This window comes from Ctenocephalides felis, unplaced genomic scaffold, assembly GCF_003426905.1.
Source record: "Ctenocephalides felis isolate EL2017-DRISC unplaced genomic scaffold, ASM342690v1 CF-g0.4_SCAFFOLD_01604, whole genome shotgun sequence".
NCBI classification, from domain to species: Eukaryota; Metazoa; Arthropoda; class Insecta; order Siphonaptera; family Pulicidae; genus Ctenocephalides; species Ctenocephalides felis.
Genome location: NW_020537758.1, coordinates 11,071,041 through 11,088,628, shown reverse-complemented (window position 1 = coordinate 11,088,628; position 17,588 = coordinate 11,071,041). Strand labels below are relative to the sequence as shown.

At 29.5% G+C, this 17,588-nt stretch overlaps 1 pseudogene; it reads right to left on the bottom strand.

The window, feature by feature from the left end:
- The window catches only part of LOC113373351, an 82,954-nt pseudogene that overhangs the window by 821 nt on the left and 64,545 nt on the right, over positions 1-17,588 (bottom strand).

The window sequence follows — 17,588 nt, the reverse complement described above, 5'->3', positions numbered from 1 at the left end:
TAAGTTAATATATTTTTTTAATAAATAATAAAGTATATTTAAATAATAAATTAATAAACAAAAAGTTGGACGTTCATCGATTTTTTACTTGTGGGTGTATGAACACTTACTGATTTTTTATTTTATTAGATAATAATTTTTACTTTTCACAAGTATGTACTTCAAGGCGCTTAGTTGCATAATGATGCATAAATAACGAAAAATCATTTTCAAAGTTATTTAATCCAGTTCAAATATTAGTTCTTTGTTCTACTAATTAAAATAAAAAAAAATGTTTACTATTCAAAAAATTGCACATTAAATAAATTCAGTCAAAAACTGCTTGAAATCACACTAAATTTGCCTATTTTTTTATTACAGAATATTAATATAATATAGGTGGTACGATTAAGGCGCTTAGTTGCCTTAGTCGTACCACCTAGTCGCCTAAATCGTACCTACTACTAAAAAACTATAGAATTCACTCTGAGATAAAAAATTAATTAATTAATTCTACAAATTAATTAAATATTCATTAACGATATAAACGTTAATAAGGAAAATATCCTTGACTTACAATTGATAATGTTAATAATCAAATATATTAACACCAACTTTATAGGAAGCTTACATTTCAATAGTTTCTGTTTCACAAATTCGTTTGGATTTACAGTTTACATATACAACAAAATGATGAAATTTATGATTATCAGACAAAATGTAGCCGAGGTACGACTTAGGCAACCTTATCCTGAATACAGATAATTCTATCAATTTTTAGATACGATTTTCCTCATTGTAAATATGAGACCTATATTTTTGCACCTACTTCCGCAGCTAATATAATAAAATATAGAAGCATTAGTATTCTCATCTCGCTTCAGATTTGTAATCTCAGCAAAAGAAAAAATGTTCAAAGCTAGAATATGCCATTGCCAAAGTCCACTGAGTCGGAGTGCTATTTTCCTTTTCTGACCCATCTAAGGCATACAGTAGTTCTGTCCTGGTCGGTCCCAATGGACAAATAAAATTTATGGCTGATTTGACAGTTCTCAAGTCACGACTTAGCACTGATATTGCTTTGTCGAGTCAGGTTCGGAATAAAGTTAGATCAGAGATGGAATAGATAAAAGTTATTTCTATATCATAGTAATGAAAAAAACTTTAACGTTTTTAATGTTTAATCGCTCCTTTTCAGATTTTTATTTTTTACTCGATTTTTTCAAATTATAGATGGAATTGATAATTATTTTATTATTCCACTTTCTCATTACATTCCCAAGTTTTGTTGGATCTTGACATTCCCAAGTTTGGTTGGAACTTGTCAACATACTTAAGTGCATTTTTTTTAAAGGAGAGCCACTCAAACTCAAATTTTTTTTATGAAGTATTGACAATTTTTGGAAAGTACATGATCGCTCCACCTTAGAACCCACAGTATGGAAATTATATTCTCTCTAGGGTGTATATAAAAACCGACATTTCAGAAAACCGGTTTTTGAATTGTAAATTTCCCAGAAAACCGGTTTTTGAATTTTATATAAAAAATCAATTTTTCCTCGAATATTCTGTAATAAAAAAAATTATAGGCTAATTCATTGTGATTTCAAGCAGTTTTGACTGAATTTATTTAATGTGCAATTTTTTTAATAGTAAACCATTTTTTTTTTAAATTTAATTAGTAGAACAAAGAAATAATAGTTAATCTGGATTAAATTAAACTTTGAAAATGATTTTTCGTTATTTATGCATCATTTTCACATATGAGAACATAAATATTTTTATGATAGTAAAAGCAAAGAGTTCGAATAAATAAAAATAATACATTTTTAAATAAAAAACTTAACTTTTAAGTCAATTATTAATGTCAATTTTAGTTCTAAAAACAATTAACAAAATTTCGAGTTTATTCTATTTCGAACAAATTGAATTAATTAATTTTAAATATTTAATAATTTAGATAAATATGTATAAATTATATCACAAATAAATTTATTTTTGATTTTTTATAATTTTTGTTGAGATATTTGCACAGAATTTAAAAAAACATAGAATACATCAAAATAATTAATTTTATTAGTAACTAGAGGGGTGTGTGGCATCGTGCCTTAAGGCAAATTGCTGGAACTTCTCGTACCATAACAAAATGTTCGAGGAATACTGAATGTTTTCAAATAGATTATTATAAATACTGTAACATTGTCTAATATTTATAAGAATTATATAAACTGAATTGCAAAGTTGAATTATATGTTTAAAGTATATTTAATGAAATTGGTTCAATTGGTTCCAAATTGATAAAAAACTATTTTCTGAAAGTTTTAGCTCTTAATATTGTGTTTTAGATAGAGCGCAACTCAATCAAAGTTTTGTATTTTTTAATAGCATAAAAAAATTTGCAGAGCATCGAATTTTCAATAAAAAATGACACGAATTTTCACTTTTAATTCATTTGTCGCTAAGTTATACTCAATTTTTTTTTTCAAATTTTTTTCCATGCTATTTCCATACAAAGTTTGATTGAATTGCACACTATCAAAAAGTTAATATTAAGAACTAAAACTTTCAGAGAACTGTTTTTTATCAATTTGGAACCATTTGAGCCCTTGGGAGCAAGGAAATTCGAAAATGTCCATATTAAGGACCACCCTAATATATATATATATATATATATATATATATATATATTGAAGAGTCTTGAATTAGATGTTTAATTTGAGTTTAAATTCGGTTTTTTAAGTTTTTTAAATTTCCCGTAAATTTTGAACACATGCTAAAAACTGCTTTAAGAAAAAATGTGACATTTTTATCTTAAATTCCGAAGAGTAAATACATAGTTTCGACAACTTGTTAAGTTATCATGATTATTTGTGTGTTTTACCATTTGTGATGTTAAAAAATATATTTCTTATCAATGTGCACATACTAAAAATACCATGGATTAATAATGGTTTCATATGCTATATTAGGATTCAAAATTGTAAGTGTTTCATTATTATTATTATTGTTTTTCCATGAAATTTCTTACATATAATTTATTTAGTTTCAATTTTTATAGTTAATTTGATTACCACTGAATGATGGCTAAGATGCTAGCCGAAACGTATGGATTTTAAATAAATAAACTTTTAAAAAAAACTCTCATACTATTTTTATTGATGTTACGCCTGAATTTAAACTCAAATTAAACATATATATATATATATATATATATATATATCTCGTATATATATATATATATATATATATTTATATATTATAATATGTGTATATATATATACGTATGTATCTATTATCTCTATCGGGGTTTCGGCAATAGAGTTTGAATGGGTTCATATACGATCCGGTATGGGTACGGGTGTGTATGTCGAATATTTCGAGCCGCAAGCCGTAAGCCGTAACGCGCGCATAGATGTATCGGCGCCCGTTTATTGGCGCGCCCTGATTTGCCCCGGACAAGGCGACGTAGCCATGGCTACGCCGTCGACGCCATACAAACTCTCGTCGGTCTCGTTGTTATATTGTCGTAGAGAGGCGCGCTGTAGGCCGAACGACCGAGCGATAGTCTGTCTGTGCTACGCTCGGAATCTGTGCAACTCGATTCGAGGGAATTGATTCGGTATAACATGGCGGAGGTAGAAATGGAAACCGAGATGTATAGAAGTTGTATTAGTACCAATTTTTGAATAACAAATGTATTAATTAGAAATATCTATAGGTCTGTTGTCGGTTAAGCTTGCACTTTTTTGCATCACCTTTGGTAAACTATAATAATCGGAACCGAAGAAAATAGATGAGTATCCTATATGGTTTACTTTTTTCTTAATTTTTACATTTATTTACATTAATGAATTTTATTGAATTTATTATATATAACGACATTTACATTTACGCATACTGTGAGCAAGTAACAAATTGTTTCATCTTACAATAATCAATTAGATAGCAGAAAACCTTATCAGATAATAGGTGTACTATGGGTTTATAAAAAATTCAATTTGGTATATGTATCTATTTTGCTATTTGCTATCTATTAGCTATTTTGATTTGTTTTTATTATAGAGAAAATCTAATATTATTCTGAATCTTCTAATATTATTTTGACTACAATGGGGTATTATATTCATTCGCAAGATGTTACATATATTTAAATTTTATAGATTCATTTTCTTTATCATAAATTTTAGATGTTAGGATCTTCGAATGAATACACTTACTATACTAAATATATAAATATATTTGTATGGTAAGGTTGCTTAAGTCGTACTTCCTAAGAATATAATGCTTTTAAATTACTGCACTAAATATATAAATACATATGTATAGGAAGGTTGCTCAAGTCGTACCCCCTAAGAAAATAATATTTAGTACAATTAAATGAAATCAATTGAATGTTTATTTAATTGACTTATGAATCATAACAATAGAGATTTTAATTTTTGTATTTTCACATTTTACAATTGATTTTATTTAAACCAATACATGTTATAATTTTCATTTTTTATATGTTTAAATTTTTTATCGTCATGAACGTTTTCTTCTTAATAAATTTTTGATTTTAAGATATTCAAATTAATACATTTACTACACTGAAAATATAAATATATGTGTATGGTAAGGTTGCTTAAGTCGTACCCCCTAATAAAATAGTGCTATAATATTTAGTACAATTGAATAAAAATTAAATCTTTATTTAGTTGACTTATAAATCATAACAATAGAGATTTTAATTTTTGTATTTTCACGTTTTTTCGAATGATATTATTTGAAACAAAATCTGTTATAATTTCCTTTTGTTAGATTTATATTATTATATTATTATTTTAGAATATATTTAAATTTTTTATCGCCATGAACATTTTCTTTATATTAAATTTTCGAAATCAGAATTTTCAAATAAATTCGATTACAATATTTATATATTTATATAAATATATTTGTGTGGTAAAGTTGTTTAAGTCGTTCCCCCTTAGAAAATATTACTATAGTTTTTAGTGCAAGTAACTAAATAAATATGTTTAGCATTCATTGAACTTTTGTTTTGTTGGTTTATGATTCACAATTACTAACGTTTTCGGTGCGATTAAATTGTACAGTTCCCTAAGTCGTACCACCTATGACCTCGTACCTACTAATAAAAAACTAGATATTAGAATGAGATAAATTTTTCTTTAGTTTTTAGAGTCGAACAAAATTATTAAGTTAATAATTTCAAAATGTAACGAATGTACTTATAAAATCATTAATGCTCTGGGTGCTAAAAATGGAATTCGACTGTTCATGAAGATATTTTTTAATTTGAGCAAAAACTTTGTGATATTGAATTTAATCCATCATTTAATTGTATTTATAAAAAATAATAATATACTAAGTAATATGAATCAATATAAGTTAGGAAAAAAAATTTAGAAAAATTTTAATGCCATAAAAGACTTGCAACTGGATCAAAAATATTTGTAGAAATTTTACAAAAAGCTCACTTCCTAATTTTTTCTGTTTCACAAAGTCGGCTAATCTTCCAGCTGTATTTTTTTTAAGTAGTTTTTTGCGCTAATTTGCTATTTATTTCATTGTATGATGTGTAAAACTCACAATTATTTTATTACCAAATCTCTTTTACATAACCCAACTTTAAACCACTTAAAAGCGACAATCTTTATTATCACAGCGTAGTACTCTTGTAGTAAAAGACTCAAGACAGTTTGGTTGTTCATTAAACTGCGAAGACAAAAGATTTACCAAGAGTTGGTTCCAACCAACCAACTTGGGCCATAAAACCATAAAACGGGACAGTAATGACGGCAGATTTGCGCTACGGTTATGCTTTAATGGAATTTACGACTATTACGCACGAATGGGTCTGTTCCTTTGGGGAATTTGAGCTATTACATACATTTTGAGATGTTTCAAGACGCTGCTTTACTGTTATTAACAGTAAGTGGTAATAAGGAAAAGATTTTTAAAGGACGACAGACGAAACATTATGAAAAATTTAAGTAAAAGTGTCACCTCTAGTATTAACCAGATAACTGTGATGAATGGCGAATATACTATTTCCATCCACAACTACTTGCTCTCGTCTCAAATACACTTCCAATAAAAATTCTTCTACACTACTTTCTAGCAAAATATTCATTCTTAATCCATTCATAAGTCTGGGCGGTGTCGTGTTACAATGTAATGCACACATCAAATGATGATAATGCCGAGAGGCTCCCGACCGAGCGCCCTGAATTGTCTTCAACTGGTGCCCCCTTGTGCACTTGTGTGTATTTTATTAGCAATATGTCGTGGTGAGCGCAACGGATTACACTAATACAATATGCATTCGACACCACTGGTCGACTAGAGGAAAATGTACAGGGGCAGATGTTGGAAACAATCGAAAATTTTTGTAAAGGATAAAGGTCCGAAATTATTTGTAAAGGATTTTAATAAAAACCCCAGATGAATTGAGAAATCTTAAGTTCATGGTATGAATTACATAAAATTGCATTAACAAAATGTTACTAAGTAGATGAAACTTTGTATAATGATAGACTTCGTAGTCTGAAATAACATCGGAAAATATTACAGACCTACTATAAGCGGTTGAATAATAAAAATTCATCAAAGTTAAGAATTTTGCGGCGCGCTAAAGCGATTTCAATCAGAAACTAATTTTATAATAGGAACGGATGAAATAAAATGTGTTAATATACGGATCAGGAAGTTCATGCAACTTGCTTAAGGCAAAATGCACGTACAACTAGTTTTATTATTTTATTCTAATCAAATCGCTCAAAATATTTCATTACAATTTTCTTATAGATGCGTTGAATTTAATTCTAAAGTCTGTTACCAAAATGTTGTTTTACCCTGTCTATGATTTCCCTCTCTAGTAAAGGTTCTGATACCACTTTGTCGGGATAAAAAGGATCGTGTTCTTTCAGAACTGTCGAATTTCATAACATCGAATTTTGTACGACATATGCGGTGTCGTGTCGCCACAGACACATTTTGATACAAACGGACATAATATGTGGTCGTGGGTATTATTGAAATTTGAGAATCACTAAATAGTTATATCATTTTCTAAAAAGGGATGCACATGCTAGACAAGGAAAAAATGCAATTCAAATGATTTATTTAAAAATAATATTCTAGAAAAAATATCACGATGTATTTTCCTCGGTTCATCGTCTCGTTCAATCAGAATAAACCCGAGACCTTGTTCCCCTTAAGAAAATCTTGGAAGAAAAATAATATCGCTCATCGCCGAGGAACGTGCGAACTCTTCAACTTCTAAATTTAGATTGCTCTGTTCTGTGTTCGTTGTATAAATATTATCTCGAGGAATAAGTAAAGCCGATTGCTTGTAGAAAAACAGAACAAAGAACGAGGCAGGACAAAGCTCTTGTTATCACTCTGGGATTAATGAGATACAGAACTATGAGATAAATGTAATTGAATATTCAATTTATAAATAGAAATAATATTTCTTCTCTTCTGTATAAATGTGCAGTTTTTACCCCTAAGCACGTACCTCATTGCACAAAAAACCTTTTTAAAATATCTTTCATATTTCTTATGAATCTGTAAAACCAATTATTATATACAATAGCGCCATCAGTGTATATCAAAACCAGGTCGACATTAAATATTCACCAGAACACAATATATGGTATGACATTCCAGCCACGGTAAATTCTAAAACGTGGTTCGAGGCGCGTGGGGAACAGAATGCACTTACCGACGGTGCTATCACATTTCAGAAAAATGCATTTTGGAATTTGAAAACATTGCTTTGTCTAGATATTAGTAGAAAGTATATATTTAAATATTAATTACATTTTGTACAAATAAATTTGGTTTGTCTGGTTGTAATATTGAATTCGCCCTAGACTAGAATAAATCGTACACCAGATATTGTATATAAAAAAAAATTAAAGTAAAAGGTGCATGGCATTGAGCCTTAAAGCAAATTACTGAAACTTCCCGTAATAAAAATTAAAATATTTAAAAAAGCTTTAAATTTTTTTGAGAACTGAAAAAAATAGATTCTTGAGAATTTCTGAAAAAAATGACTAGTTTGAAAAATATTATTCTTATTTAATATTTTTTTTTTTAAGTTTTCAACTTTATTTCAAAGCATTCGCGCTGTGTAGAGGTTTTAGAGATGAAATATCTAACCCATAGTAATGATTATTAAAATTTATATAAAATATTTGATAATTTGATGCTAATGATCATTCTGACCGCCTTTTGACCATATAACTTTTTTTTATTCTATTTATGGGAATTCTGACACCGCTGGAACTGTTTTCCCAAAAATCTAACCTGTTCCTCGTTACATCAATATAATTGAAATGTTTTTTGAATCATCAATCTCCGTTGTCTCAAAAACTGAACTACCATTTTTGGCACTTTTTTCTTAAAACTAATCAGCACGTCTCCACATCAATTAGAATCGAATGTTTTTATTGAACTAAATCAGTTGATCCGTGTTTCTCAAAAATTTGTATCCGCACACACACGCAAATACACATACATCGATTTTTTTAAAGTATGCCAAAATGTTGGGATTCCTTTAAAACTTGAAGATATAAAAAATATATATTTTAGGTGTTTGTGCGATTACTATAACTTACCCTAAGGAAAGTTAAAAAATTGGAAATAAATGTACAAAAACTTATTTTTGTTAAATTCCACTAGAACAAGCTGCAACTATTTTTGGCACTTTTTTCCAAAAAATAATCAACATCTCATAAATTCAAATCGTTTTTTGTAAATTTTTTAAATTAGTTGATCCGTGTTTTTTTTTCAAATCATAGACGAAAATTTTTAACCGTACACACACATACATCAATTTTTATTAAGGTATGCCAAAACGTTGAAACTCTTTGAAACTCGAAAATATATAAAAAAAAAGTTTTACTTCAAAAATTATTTTTGACTATTTTGCGATAACTGTTACTTATCTTACGGAAAGTTGAAGAACTGGAAATGAAAGTGCTTATTTCATTAACTCGCACTATAATCCTCAAAATTCTTCAAACGACAATTTAATTATAAATTCATGCATTTTTACAAGAAATGCTTTTCATGTGTTCGATTCCATGGGTCAAATGCTTGGCACTCATTGCTAAAGATGTTCATAGATATTATTTTCGCGATCAGAAAAATATAAATATGTAATTAAAATTGCAATCAATACAAATATTTTATTGGGTTTATTATTTTTTATTATTGAAACTCGATTATTTACCGTTGAAATATTACAACTTTTATTTATGCGAGATTCATCCAAATGGCATAGAATTTTTCAAATCCAATTTAATCAGTCTTCTTATTTCCCAGAGCGAATTTCGCAAACGCTTTTGTGTCACTAGATTTTGTACTTTTAATTTAAATTAAAAAATTGAAAATAAAAGTACAAAAACTTATTTTTGTTAAATTCCACTAGTACCTACGAGTTGCAACTATTTTTGGCACTATTTTCCAGAAAGTAATCAGAATCTCTTCAATTCAAATCGTTTTTTGTAAATTTTTTAAATCAGTTGATCCGTGTTTTTTTTTTAAATCGTAGACGAAAATTTTTAACCGTACACACACATACTTCAATTTTTATTAAGGTATGCCAAAACGTTGAGACCATTTGAAACTCGAAAATGTATAAAAAAAAGAAGTTTTACTTCAAAAATGATTTTTGACTATTTTGCGATAACTGTTACTTATCTTACGGAAAGTTGAAGAACTGAAAAAAAAAGTCTATTATTTTTCATTATCAAAACTCGATTATATAACAATAAAATATTACAACTGCATCCACTTTCATTTATCCAAATGGCATAGAATTTTTCAAATCCAATTTAATCAGTCTCCTAATTTCCCAGAGCGAATTTCGCAAACGCTTTTGTGTCACTAGATTTATTCGCTTTAGCAGTGAATAAAAATCCGAGTGAAATATTCACCGGGCGGGCGGACGGAGGCAACGGCTACGGCAACCTGCGATAACCGGCTGCGCGAGGTCTACGTAGTACGTACATAGAGTACCGTACCGGCTGCCTGCGATCTCTCGCCGTTGGGTGGCACTTAAACCTACTCCGGCAATCGAGAGGCGGCAAAAACGGGTGGGGAAGAGGAAATCCGTATTTGCGCCATCGCCGTAATTTCTCTCCCGCGACTCGGTCTGGGCGATATGTTTTAATAATTGAATATCGCGCGAAAGACGGAAATTCCATAGGCGGAAAGATAAGGGATTGGAATGAGAAAATTCTGTCTGAGAAAAGATTTAAGAAGGTATTCTAGTGTAGAGCGATATATTTCAGGTCATTTTTAAAGTGTCGTAAAAGAAAGCAATGAATGTTTTTACAGTCCATTTTTTACCACTTGTTTATTAATATTATTAAAATACAAAACAAAAATTAAAAAACAAAAAGTTGAAAATTTAATAAACTGGTAGCTGATGAAGTGGGGGGTCTCAAAAAATTGACACCTCAGTCTTGACATGATTTCAGCTCTCCTAGCCATCGGAAATGCAAAAATAAAAAGATTATTAATCTACAGTGATGTCGCAATCGCCCAAACTAGCGATGAGTGAATTTTTTTTTTACAAATTGGCGACTGTTTGAAAAAAAAAATGTTTTTTTACTGTTTTTTGAGTTTCTCGAATTTTTAAAAATAGTAAAAATTGGAATTTGGGGATAACCTTAGTTCGTGCTATAGATGAGTCTATAAACAAGACTCTCTAAACATTTCAAGTGAATCGGTCGATTAAAACTCGAGAAATCGTGTCAACAGTACTGAAAAAGTCTGTCCTGAAAAAAACGCATTAAAAGTTTTGCGTGAAGCTAAACCAGTATGGAGACCAAGTCCGTAAAATGCCTATATCTCCGAAAATAATTCAAATTTTCAAAAACCTTCTCGTACCCATATTCTTAGATAGTTAAACTTTGAAAATATGAAATAAAAAAAATCGTTTTTTTTTAATTCCTATACTAGAATACCCTCTTAATACGTTGAGAATAATAAGTGTCCTACAAATTATTTGAATTATTCGCTTTATGTTTCTTTCAGCAGATTAACTATTAGTTTTTTCAATTATTAATAATATATATTTATATAGAACTATTTTTTAATATCTTCATGTTCTATATAAAATAAACAAGTAGTTATGTCATATAGCTAGTTAATAGCATCGATGAACATAAATAATTATAACTAATATTTCCTTTTTAAATACGCACTTGTACAATAACTCGTTCTATTCCAAAATTTTATATCGGAGTATATATAGCTGTTGGCATGGAATCGTATTAAATTTCATCTAGTTTCTCCCTATATAACTGAAAAGGGGTGCTTTACCTTGATATTTGTGAGTTATTTGACAAAAACCAAAAAAATATCCGAAATTTTCTATTAAATGCTGAAGAAAATGAGAGGTCGAATTGTATAATAACCAAAATATCTTCAAATAAAACTTTATTTCGCTAAATATTAAAACCCATCATTTATGTGTTCATCTTTACATTACTACGGTGTCCCAGAACTCAACATCAAACCCAAACACGGTGATCGCATTGATAGTAACTATCATAAAAAAATAGGAAAAAAATATCTTGTATAATTTGATAGTTATGAACTTTTAAGTGCAGTCGAGAGCTGGGATAAACTGTGATCATATTACAGTTATTGTGGTTACTTTTTATTATTTTTATTCATTTAAACTGTGGAACTGTAACCGTAACTAACATTTCTGTTTTTCTACACATTACATTAGGAATTGTATTTTTGAAGACATTTTTTTAGTTCTACAGTTTTAGTTGTTATCAATTTTAGAACAGATATAATAATTAATACATAATAAAGGGAAAAACAATTAAAATACACGAATATATAAGCAGTTAAACTATGTTTTGATCATAAGATTTTACAAAATAAAATTATCTCACTTTATCTATATATAAAAATGAATGTATGTCTGTGTATGTGTGTGTGAGTATTTATTATATTGTTAGGGACATTCCGAAGGCAGGTTTTTGCATAATTTGATTGAAACTAAGACATTGAAGACATTTTTTTGGTTAATTTTTATTTTTTTTATTTTTTAATCTTTGCCCTGTTACCACAAATTTCAATTTTGTAAGAATTATTATAGTAATTACATCATTTTGTAAGAATTATTATAGTAATCACATCATTTTTTATCTCAGTTTCTGTTAGTGGACGTTTTTGACTGAATTTCGATTGAGATTTTTGAGCTTATGAAAAAGCTCAATTTCACATACAAAATTTTATCAAGGGTTGCCCAATTTAAATACTTTCTTTCAATGTATTCATAGATTTTTTTCAAAATAGGTGTTTGAATATATATATATATATATATATATATATATATTTATGCATAGAACCCTTCACCTTCTTGCAATGCTTCTCAATTTTAATAATAATTTTTAACGTGATCGATAACTGGTCAAAAATTGTTTTTTAGTGGATGTTTTTATTTACAGCAAAGCTTGATCGAGTAGAGCTTTCATATAAAATGAGCTTGTTATTAAAACTTTTTTACCAAGATTAAATTTTTTTTATATCAAAATCTGCATTTGCTTGAATTTACTAACTTGCATAATCGATGATTATGACATTTAATTTACCGACCGGATTTAAGATGTAGAAAACAGTTTTTCGGAAATTGAACTTGAACTGCTTATATAAAGTTGAACTCGGATTTCTAAAAAAAAGTTAAATTAATATCTTTAGTGACCAATTAATGAAATTATCACTAATTTATATCAAGGTTTAATGAATTAATTAAATTATCCTTTATCTAGTTAAAAAAATAATTCCGCCGCCCTTCGCAATCTAGCGCCATCGCCATTTTAAATCCATTTCGCCGTCTGACGGCGTATATAGCTGGTATCACGATATAAAACAGATGAGATTTTCCCTAGAACACACCACCACAGTTGAAAGAAAACGTTGTGAAAAACATTTTCCATTCACACACCGAGTGGAAAATCAGCACACATGTATAGATTCTATTACTGGCATGTAGCAGTGGCCACGGGATCAGAGAACAAATCCTGGAAACCCGGAAAATCCGAATGCGAAGCTCAGAGTACGGTCAGCAATGCAGAAAGATATATAGAATAGATACATAGTTAGATATATACATACATATATACACATTTTTATATATATTGTATATATGCAGGCAGACACAACGCGTGTGCCAGAAAGGAGAGGATTATGTGGAAATGTATATAAAGAACAAAGCGATATTTTGTTACGAGCTCAAGAATTGGATCAACGGGTTTGAATTAATATTTTCATATGTTTCATAATTAAAATTTAGTCGGGATTAAAGGGAAACCTGTACAGGTGCAATTGTACACGTTGGAGATTACTTTTTGAATCAATGTTGATATTTAGTAGGCCGTTTGTGAACGTAATATATTCAGAGTGGAGCAAGGTTTGAAAATCCGCGGATAGAAAAGTGCAGCAGCATTGCCTCAAAAACTAGGATTTATAACGGTACTATTTTAAAGTAGGGGGCAAATGACTTGAATTGGGCGATATCGCTACCATGAGTCAAACGGTCAGAATTTCCATGTCAATGTGACGAATTTTAGAAAAATAGCAAAATAATGGCATTGTGCTGGAACTTCCCGTACCAAAAATTATTTTTTTTGAAAAAGTTTAAATTTTATTTTAGAACTTTATTTAAAAAAAAAAACTTACCTTTTTGAAAAATTTGATTTCTATTAGCTGCGTAGAAACAAAATATCGAAGCGCATGGGCGCCTCGTTGCAGTATAATGGATATGTAATAGTTTCGTAATGTCAATCGTTTGCGTATGTAAATCTATAAGCCCAGCAACAAAATTTCCTATTTCACTTTGTAAATTCAAAAAAAAAAAAATCTTAAATTTTCAAGTGAAGTACGATATCAGTATTTAAAATATGCAAATAAAGAATATTTAAAAATTTCTAAATGTAGCAATAAAACCCCTATTTTCTGTTTTCCTCTATTTGTTTTCCTCTAGTCAGTCTATGGAAGACAGAATTGCATTTCTTAGAGATTCTGTAAGATAGAAGAAGAAGCCGCCCGGAGGTTTATGCGAGCGTGACCTGTTTGATAATAATTGGAGGACGTTAAAAGCCGCGCTCGGCCATCCGAACAAAGCACAATCTTCCGGGCTCTCCCGTGTACGTGTTTTTATCGACGACCAAATTTGATATCGTTTGGGAACAAAAAACAGACTCAAATATACACATACCTATGTATACTTATGAAAAAAATTATATCACTCTTTGTGATATATCAGGTTATCCCAAGTGCCAAGTACTTTGTTGACACTAGTCAAGACTCTTAATCAGTACGCCATGAATTACCACCTTATATATATATATATATATATATATATATATATATATCTTCGTATATTGCAAACAAAACCCCCCATTTGATTTAACGCCCCCAACGCCAATCTACTCGAGCGCAACTGTGCATACACACTTGAGATCCCGCGCCGACTCCGACTAGAAACTACGAAGCCAAAATCCTTATCTAAGGGACCACCATTTCGATTCATGTTGTTATTGGTTGCACTTTGTACGAGAACATAGGCAATTGTTGCTCAAACATCTCAATTGCTCAAACCCATTTGTCAACTAGAAGGAAATCGAGTCAACATGGGAATGGTAGGATAACAAATAAACACTTTTGGTGGTGAAGAAATTAAATTTGTATTATCAATTATCAATGGACAACTACCTAATAGATACCTAGAAATATTACCTGTAGGATAAGTTGTAATAATCGCCAAAAAATCGAAAATGAAAATTTGTATATACCTTCACGTTTTAGAGGTTTCTGAACATTTTGGCTCAGAAAAAAAAATCGGATATCCAGAAAAAAGTTCTAAAAAATTATATTTAGCTGACAAAAAGTATATATTTTATATTTTGCATCAATCGATATGAATGGGTATCAAAAACTTTCAAAAAAATTTAAAATTTAAACGAAAAAATCAAAGAATTTTAGTTTCCAAAAAATTTCGAAGTTTTCAAAAAATATCAGTATCTTCAAACATAGCAATTTTTTCCATATTCAGATTTGAATGTTTTAAAAATGTTTAAAAAAAATCTCAATTCTCAAAAAAAATCTAATTTTTTTTCTCAGAGATTTTAAAAAATTTGAATTACGGTACTGGAAGTTCCAGCACTACTAGTTTGCCTCATAGACTGATTAGCACATGAGGGATAACAAAAATCGAGTATTCAATTATGAACAACTGGAATGATTATGTTATGCAAGGAATTTGGATTAATAAAATGCAAAGAAATTACAACTGTCTCTAAATTACTCAAGTCAATTATTGTACAACGAGTCTTGCTGTATTATGAGTATCCTTAGTATACATCATTAAGGATTTTCATACAATTTTAGAACTCGTACATAAATACAACATTGAGAATTAAAAGTGTAGATAAAAAGCTTGAAAAATGTTCTATTTTTCTATTTTTTCCCCCGGTTTCCCTTATTTTGGCCTCAGATGTACACTCTCCCGGTATTTGATCACATAACGTACTGTTATGAGTCTGGGCCCATAACATTCAACTAGCCCCCCATTCTCGACCGATACCCCAACCCAACCCATTCCAACCAGTTTCTCTGTTCGACGTACATATAATAAATTCCGTACCGTTAACATCCCCGATCTTGATTGCTAAGGTTTACTAGATTTAATTATCGGCAGTGCAATGATACAGGAGAGTAGTAGTAAATGAATGAGAGGGTGGGTGTTTGTGTTTTACGATGGCTATGAAATGTTTAATCACTTTTTGGGTTGATATAAAATAAAGTTGGAGTATTTAGAATTTGAATTTTGAGCGATTCTGATCAGAATCTGTGGCGAAGCATATGGACGTTCTCTGTTCGTAGGCACCACTGAATGGAAAAAAACAGTTTAATTCAATTTATATTATTACACATATTATAAGTATGTTTAGAAGACATCATTTAGCAAACGCATTGATTAATTTTCGGTGAAACCAAAAATTTTATTTTGACATAGTTGAATCTCAATTCTCATTGATTAAGTGGATACTAGGGTTTATACAAAAACCGACATTTCAGAAAACCGGTTTTCAAATTTTTATTTTGACTATAAAACCCGTTTTAGCCGGTTTTCGAATTTTATATAGAGAATAAATTTTTGCTCGAATATTCTGTAATTTATCCGCAAATTTAGTGTGATTTAGAGCAGTAATTGACTAAAATTATTTATTTCAATTTTATGGATAGAAAACAAAATTATTTTAATTATAATTAGTAGAACTAAAAAAAAAAGTTTATCTTGATTTAATAACTTTGAAAATAATTATTCGTTATTCATGCATCATTTTTACATATAAGAATGAAAATATTTTTATGATAGTGAAAGAAAAGTTTTCGAATAAATAAAAATAATACATTTTTAAATAAAAAAAATCATTACATAAAAAAAAATGATACATGTTGATACGTACTTGTTAATATCAATTTTAGTTTTAAAAACAATTAAGCTAAACGGCGTATTGTCGTTTCCGAGCAATTTTGATTAATTAATTTTAAACATTCAAATTGTTTTTTGTTCAATAAAATATGATTTCAAAAAACTGAGAACGTCTTTCGAATTGCTGCTGAAATAGAAAATACTCTCCTACTTGCGACCAAATTATGCTTAATTGTTTTTAAAGCCTGATATAAAAATTCTAAGTTTTTTGTTCTTTAATTTGTGGCTTTAGGCCTAACTTTTTTTTAAGTTTGAGTAGAGGAAGTTACTTCTTCAAGAAGAAGTCACGCTGATTTAAATTAATATATACACTGATATAAAAATCTAAATTAATATATACAAAACCTTTCTGGGAAGCATTGCAGACTGATAGGATATCAAATGCTATTGAACGGATATGATTTCAAGAATAAAAACGCCTTCATCTATCTTTTATATTTGGCTATATTTGTCATTTTTTATTTATACACTGAAAACCGACTTTTTCACTAAAAAACCGGTTTTTGAATTTCATAGTTATCGCCAAAAAAACAGTTTTTAAAACCGGTATTTGAAAACCGACAAACCCTAGTATGGACGTTCTCTGTTTCAGAGACACTACTACATGCACACTGATGAAATGGGTTAAACAAATTAATTTAATTTGTACTATTACACATATTATAAGTATGTTTAGAAGACATCATTTAGCAAACGCTTTGATTATTTTTCGGTGAAAGCAAAAATTTTGTTTTCTATATAAATAGTTCAATATTGTCCTTAGCCTGAATCTCAATTCTTATTGATTAAGGGGTTTATGTACGTGTATACGTATCGGGAAGGAAATGCAACTTGTCTCAAGGCAAATTGCTACTTACACCTAGTCTTTTCTACATCTTGTGTAAGGGTAAAAAATCCATTCTACTACCAGCTCTGTTTTACTAGTATGGTCGTCGTCGCATTCCCGGTGTCTAGTAATTCCGTGCACGATCTAACAACCGTACCAGGAAGCATTCGTCCAGATTATGGGCGAGCGTAACGACTGCACGGCCGATTGTCACCAGAGTACGCGGACTATAAGGGTGCAAAT